The sequence below is a fragment of the Leptonychotes weddellii genome, chromosome 6, assembly GCF_054177405.1.
Source record: "Leptonychotes weddellii isolate Sample4059 chromosome 6, ASM5417740v2, whole genome shotgun sequence".
NCBI lineage: Eukaryota > Metazoa > Chordata > Mammalia > Carnivora > Phocidae > Leptonychotes > Leptonychotes weddellii.
In genome coordinates this window covers 116,235,105-116,241,145 of record NC_138374.1, presented here as the reverse complement: position 1 = coordinate 116,241,145, position 6,041 = coordinate 116,235,105, and the positions used below count along the sequence as shown (strand labels likewise).

The 6,041-nt window shown below is 58.9% G+C and overlaps 1 protein-coding gene across 2 annotated transcripts in view; it reads right to left on the bottom strand.

Moving 5' to 3' along the window:
• The window catches only part of CDK18 (cyclin dependent kinase 18), a 24,841-nt gene extending 19,071 nt beyond the window's left edge, over window positions 1–5,770 (bottom strand). For both annotated transcript variants that reach the window (XM_081825102.1, XM_081825101.1), the window contains exon 1: window positions 5,654–5,770. The gene's annotated coding sequence lies outside the window, so the exon portion shown is untranslated. The remainder of the gene's footprint in view (window positions 1–5,653) is intronic.
• Between the last annotated feature and the right edge of the window lie 271 nt (window positions 5,771–6,041).

The following is a 6,041-nucleotide window of genomic DNA, read 5'->3' as shown; positions in this document are numbered from 1 at the left end:
CCGGCCGGAGGGAGCAAATAGTTGGAGAGGTGTTTTTAAGTGAGAAGGGCAGATGTGTGCAACTCGCAAAGCTCCACGTGTGCTAGATATTCACGTGCCACAGACGCACCCTTATAAACAGGGACACTCTACCTATGATCCAGAAAGATACGAGATAAATTGCTAACAGAAGTTATGTCTGGGTGGTGGAACTGGGAGTGACTCTAATACCTTCTTTTTGCTTACTTGCATCCTCCGATACTTCCATAATGGCCACTCACTGCTTATGTTAAAAGAAGTAACACTTCTTTTTAAATGAAAAGAAAGTATTTTTAGATTGAGATTCCAAAACTCTTTAGTGCAAGCCTGGGGAGAACTATAATTATCTCGAACAGGGACTGGCAAACTTGTTCTGTAAAAGGCCAGATAGTCAATATTTTCGGCTTTGGGGGTCATATGGTCTCTGCCGCAATCACACGATTCCCCCCCCACCCCTTGTAGAAAGTGCCCAAAGACAAGATGGACACAAGTGAGTGGGGCTGTCTTCCAATCAACTTTTACTCATGGACACAAAAATCTGAATTTTATATCGTTTTCAATGTCACAGAATATTATCTTCTTCTGTACTGACCATTCTTGGCTCGCGTGCCGTACTGGAACGGGCGGGAGGTGGTTGAGCCCTCACTCACGGAGGCTTGCCCCTGAGCGTCCAGTGTCTGTACGGCATTTGAATCCAGCACCCACTCCTTTGGGAGGTTCTTTTTCTCCTCTTATCTGACAGTGGGGAGGCCTTCCAGGGCTTCCTCAGTCATCCGAGCCGTGGCAGGGACCGGCTTCGCAGGTCTCGGCTGGGGGAAGCCCTTGTCTGTATTCCAGAGTTTAAAGAACGGAGGGCAGGGTCCCTCCCGGAGTCTCAGAGCACAGTTCACCTTAGCAGCAGGATTGTTAAAAGTTGGAACCACAAACCCGTCATCTTGGATGGAGCTTTAGAAATCCCTTGGTCTGTGCCCTCATTTTTCAGGCGAAGAAGGCAAGACTCAGAAAGGGGAATGACCTGCCCAAGGCCACTCAGGTTGAAGGGGCAGAGCTGGGACCAGAACTGAGGGCCTGTGACTGCGACTTCAATGCTCTCTTTGCTCCTTTGGGGACTGCAAGGAGCTGCCCAGAGATAGCACCCCCGCCATGGGGTGACGTCACCAGGGCAATCGGCAGCCCACTCAAGGACCACCTTACCTAGAGAAGAAGCAACGTGAGCTGTGGCTCAGCCCAGAGCATGGCACCCGGCCCAGCCACAGTGGGGGGGTACCGCCAGCTGGGCTCCGGGCCAGTAACAGGGAGGGGCTCCGGGACCCCTCGTCTGGCCTCATCCCATGCCCTGCTTGCAGAGGTGGTCTGGAGACCCAGCACTGCTGACTTTATGAGTGGTACCCTCGGGCACAGGACCTACCTCCTACCTGCTTCCAGGCACTGAATCCTTTGCTGGATGCCGGAGGCCGGAGGAGAGAAGCAGCCCTGGTTCCTGAAGGGACCCCCCCCCCACCCCACCCTCTGCCCCACAAAGGAAAGGAAGGGTAGGCTTCTTTAGGGAAGCAAGGGTGTAAAGACAGAAATCATTCTGGAATTTTGTCAGAACTTACCACAATAACAATAAACTGCAGAAGGTCCTTGGCATGAGGGAGAGTAGAAACGTTTTAAGAATAGTTCCCTTACCCCTTTTGAGGCCTAAGCCGTGGTTTCTACAGGGACCAAGCAGAAGCCAGGCTACTGAGAACTGCCGCGTGCAGCCCAGTGACTCGGGGGGCTACTGCCCGTCGCTAATGACACGAGGTGAGGCAAGAAGCTGGGAGCGCGGTGGCCACTGCCTTAATTGACATCCCCACGGCACGTGTGACACTCCCACTCTCCCCATTTTCTCACTGACGAAGCTGAGGCTTGGGTGGGCAAGGTCCTGCGCCCGAGGCCCCTCACTCAGCCGCAGGGGCAGGACTGGAGCCAAACCCCAAGTTGGTAAACCGCCCCCCATGCTGGACAGAAGGCGGGCGCTCGCATGTAAAGAATGAATGAATGCACCAGGCAGACATTATAGAGTCGCCTCGTCTGTCCCCACCCTGCCAATTCCAGGGACGACTTGATTTAATGTCAGTAGGTGGGGTGGGAGCACAGGGTGAGACCCTGGTCCACCGTTCCAAGAAAGAGGGTCTCACCACCGTCCCTCCAAAAGTTCTGGCCAATGTCTCCTTACCCAGGGTGCCCTGTCTCACCAGGGACACTCATGCCTGCAAGGAGCTTTAAGACCCTTTCTGGTTGCAAGCCAAACCCCATACTTGCCTCCCCATCCCTCCTCCCCTGCAGATGAAACTGTGAAGATTTCAGAAGCAGATGGGCTCTCCTTCAGACAGCAGTCCTGGCTGAGATGCGCCTACAGCTTTCCCTCTTCTTGATCCACCAGCACCACTGGCCAGCTCCCGCCGGGCCCGGCCGCCAGCTCTATGGTGATCCTGGGCCCCAGGCCCTCGGCCCGAACTGCCGTTAGCCCTGGCCTTAGAGTTGGGTTCTAGGGGTATGTATGCAGCTGTGGGGACCAGGACAAGACAAGCCTAACGCTGGGGAGCTCCCACCCCTTGGAGATGGCAAAGCGCCCACTCAGCAGCTGAAGCCAGTGGGGCAAAGGCAAAGGGTCCAGGGTCGGGGAGAGGAGAGGTGAGGGCAGGACACGGGGCTACAAAAGAGAAGTGTGACTTGTTCCCAACGAACGAGGTGAAGCTAATCAGGTGAGTTTGGACCCAGGCCAGCCACTCCCTCACAGACAACAGGGCAGAAGAGGGACTGCAATTAGTTAAGTAGTAAGCAAGGGTCTTCTTACCCCAGGGCAAGGAGGCCTGGCCGGAGGCCCCTTGGAGCCGGAGGCTGCAGGTTTTCCAGCTTCCAGTGCCCACCTCGCTCATGCTAGAAACTAGAGGGCAGAGTCCCCACAGCACAGATTCCTGGTCCCCTCCTGGCAGGTTTCCATCCACCCCTTCCTCCCTGAGCTGGAAGAGCAGGAAAGATGCTCAGGGCCCAGCCTGCTGGGGTTAGGAAAGCCGGCCTTTTTCTCTACCCCAGAGCCAGGTATGGTGTCATAACTGGGAGATTTCCTTCCCAAATAACCATGCACGATTCAGCTAATCATTGGGCATCTGCTACATGCCAGGCACTATGTGTTATTTCATTTAGTTCCTCTAACAACCCGCCCTACGATGACTCCCATTTCACAGATCAGGGAACTGAAGCTCGGAGAAGCTCAGGAGTCTGCTGGGGAGAGGAGGGTCAGCTAGTAAGTTCTGGACCTGGATTCCAACAAGACCCTGGTTCGCCTTCCCCTTTAGGTCTCAAACTCAGGGAAGGAAAGGAATCGGGAGGGATGGATAGAGATGCTGGACGAAAATCCCAAACAGGGTGACCCCAGAAAGAAGAGGCATGGTTGGGGTAGAAGCTGGGAAGACCAAGCCAGGCTCTGCCCTATAGCATGGGGCATGTTGGCAGACGACAGAGTCTGGGTCTACAGAGAAAACAAGTGCAGCCCAAAAGGCAGCATCATGTCCCCTGGGACCCAGGGGGTGGCTTCCCAGGCAGGCGGCTGGATCCCATGAGATCTCAGACCAAGAACCTACTTGTTCCTCGGATCTGGTGTCTCCTCTCCTGCGACCCACGGAAAAGCCTGGCTCTGCCTGGCACAGAACAAGCCGGAGCCTCCTTACCCGGAGCACCACACCCATCCTTCCTTCTCCTGAGGACTGATGTCGAACCAGAGAACTCCAGAGCAGGCCAGGATCTCCCCTGATGGGGCAGGGACTCTGAGCAGGGAGCTCAGGGTCAGATGGAAGTGGGCTGGATCCCACTTACATGAGACTTGGGGAAAGCTGGTCTCTCAGAGCCTCTGTTTCCTTGCCTATAAAATGGGACGGCAATGCCTACTTTATGAAGCTGTGGGACACACTGCTGGGCACCCAGCAGATATTCTATAACTGGTAACCACCCAGGCATTCAGAATTCAGATGTAACTTACTGAGTCCACTCTGGCTCTGGAAACCCCCATACATATGGGAAGAATGACGGCTCCATTCTCCTGGAGGGGCATGGGTGGCCAGTGGGGAGAGTCCTAGGAACCCAACGGGACGGTGAGTTTGCAGGGGTTGGGGGAGGTCAGCCTCACAGGCTCATCAGCTGCACAGGAGGTGGCTGGGGCAGAGTAATCTGAGCCAGGAGCTTTGCTGTGGCAAGGTGCCCCTCTCTCCAGATCACCTTCAAGATGCAGACCCAAACCCAGAAGCCACTATTGCCTGGGACCAAGCCTGCCTCCCCTCAGCCCTAAGCCATGTGTCCCAGCCCCCTCCCAAGGCTAGACTAAAGGTAGGGGATCTCTGCGGGCAGGGGAGCCTGTCAGCCAGTCCTCCCAGCATCCTCGAGGATTCTGGTCCCCCAGCCCAGTGTGCCCATGTGCTGTGTGCCCATGCCCAGTGGAAAATGCCACCTGCATCTCCCAGGGTCCTGGCCAGGGTGGGCAAGCTGGCGCTGGCAGTGAGTCACAGTGCCCAGGCTGCAGCTGAGGAACTGCAGAGGGATGGGCTGGGGGTGGGGATGAGATTCTGGGGCGCTGACCCTCACCCCTCACACAGCCCTAACTTTCCTACCCCTGCTGTCAGGAAAGGGTTCAGAGAGCATTAAAGAGGCCACTGGTGCCTAGGAGGGTGCTGACCCTACAGCACAGAAAACCGGTCACTGTCTCAACAGCCCGACGCCCCCAGGGCCTGCAGACAACTCCGGCCGCCAACAGGGAGAGAAGAGAGGCCTCCAGCCCGGACCGATTTCAGATTTCAGATTCCTGATTCTGTTCCCCCCCCCCCCCCCGCCCCCATACAGCAGAATCCTCAAGCCACACAGCGCAACAGGCCACCCGCCGTCCTTCCCCACCGCTCTATTAACCCCTGGCCTCCCGCTGCTGCGGGGTGGGGGCCGCGGCCCCTGCGGTCCCCTGGGGGGGTCAGAGGAGAGGCCGCAATCCCAGAGGCCCCAGTCCCCCTCCACCGCCCCCACGCTGGAACCTGCAGGGCTTCGCGTGTCCTTCCACCTTCACCCCAGGGCTCTGGTCTCCCACCTTCCAGCCTGTCGCTCTGGAAAGTTCACCGGAGCCCAGAAAGCCCTTCCAGGCGCGATCTGGCCGCACACTCGCGCGGGTTCTCCCGTCACCGGAGACTCCCGACCCTTGCCCTTCCCAGAAGGAAGGGCGATTGGAAAGCGCCTGGTCTGAACCTGGGTGGAAAACTCTGCTTCCTCGGGTTCAGAGCGGAGCCCGGGGGCCGGAGGGAGTCCCGGCGGAGACTCCCCGGGGTGGGGGGGATCTGCGAAGGCAAACCGGCGCACCTGGAACTGGGGCGGGGCCTGCTCGGGGCCTCACCCACCCCCAGCACCCGAGCCCGCACGCCTCGTGATCTCCGATCTCCCCGCGGCGCTCCGGCATTTCCCTCCAACCTCCCGCCCCAGGGCAAAAGCAGACCGGCGCCTTTAAGAGCCGCTCCGCTTACCTTTGCTCGGTTTACCCGGCGCCGCGGTGCCCCCTCCTCCGACCGCCCCCTTCCTCCCCCGGCGCGCCGCCCGCCCAGCCCTCCGGACACTGCGCGTCGCCCGCGGGACTCACCGCGCGTGGCCTGGGGGCCGCGGCGCGCCGGCTCCCGCCCGCGACAGCCGGGGTGCCGCGGGCCTGGGCGCCGTGCCCTGCGCCCTGCTGGGGTCCCTGCCCGGGCTCGGGGCTGCTTCCCCTGCTCCGGAAAGGTGAGCGGCTCCCCAGAGAAGCTGCAACCTGAGCTGGAGGAGGAGGAGGAGGAGGAGGAGGAGGAGGAGGAGGAGGAGGAGGGAGAAGGGGAGGGGAAGGGAGGGTGGAGGAAGGTGGGGAAGAGGAGGGAGGGGGAGGAGGAGGAGGAGGAGGAGGAGGAAGGGAAAAACCCGGCCCCCGCCAGAGTTTTTCACGTGTACAAGTTGACTCCTCCCCCGTCCCTCCCGCCCTGCCCACAGCCGCTGCCAATCCC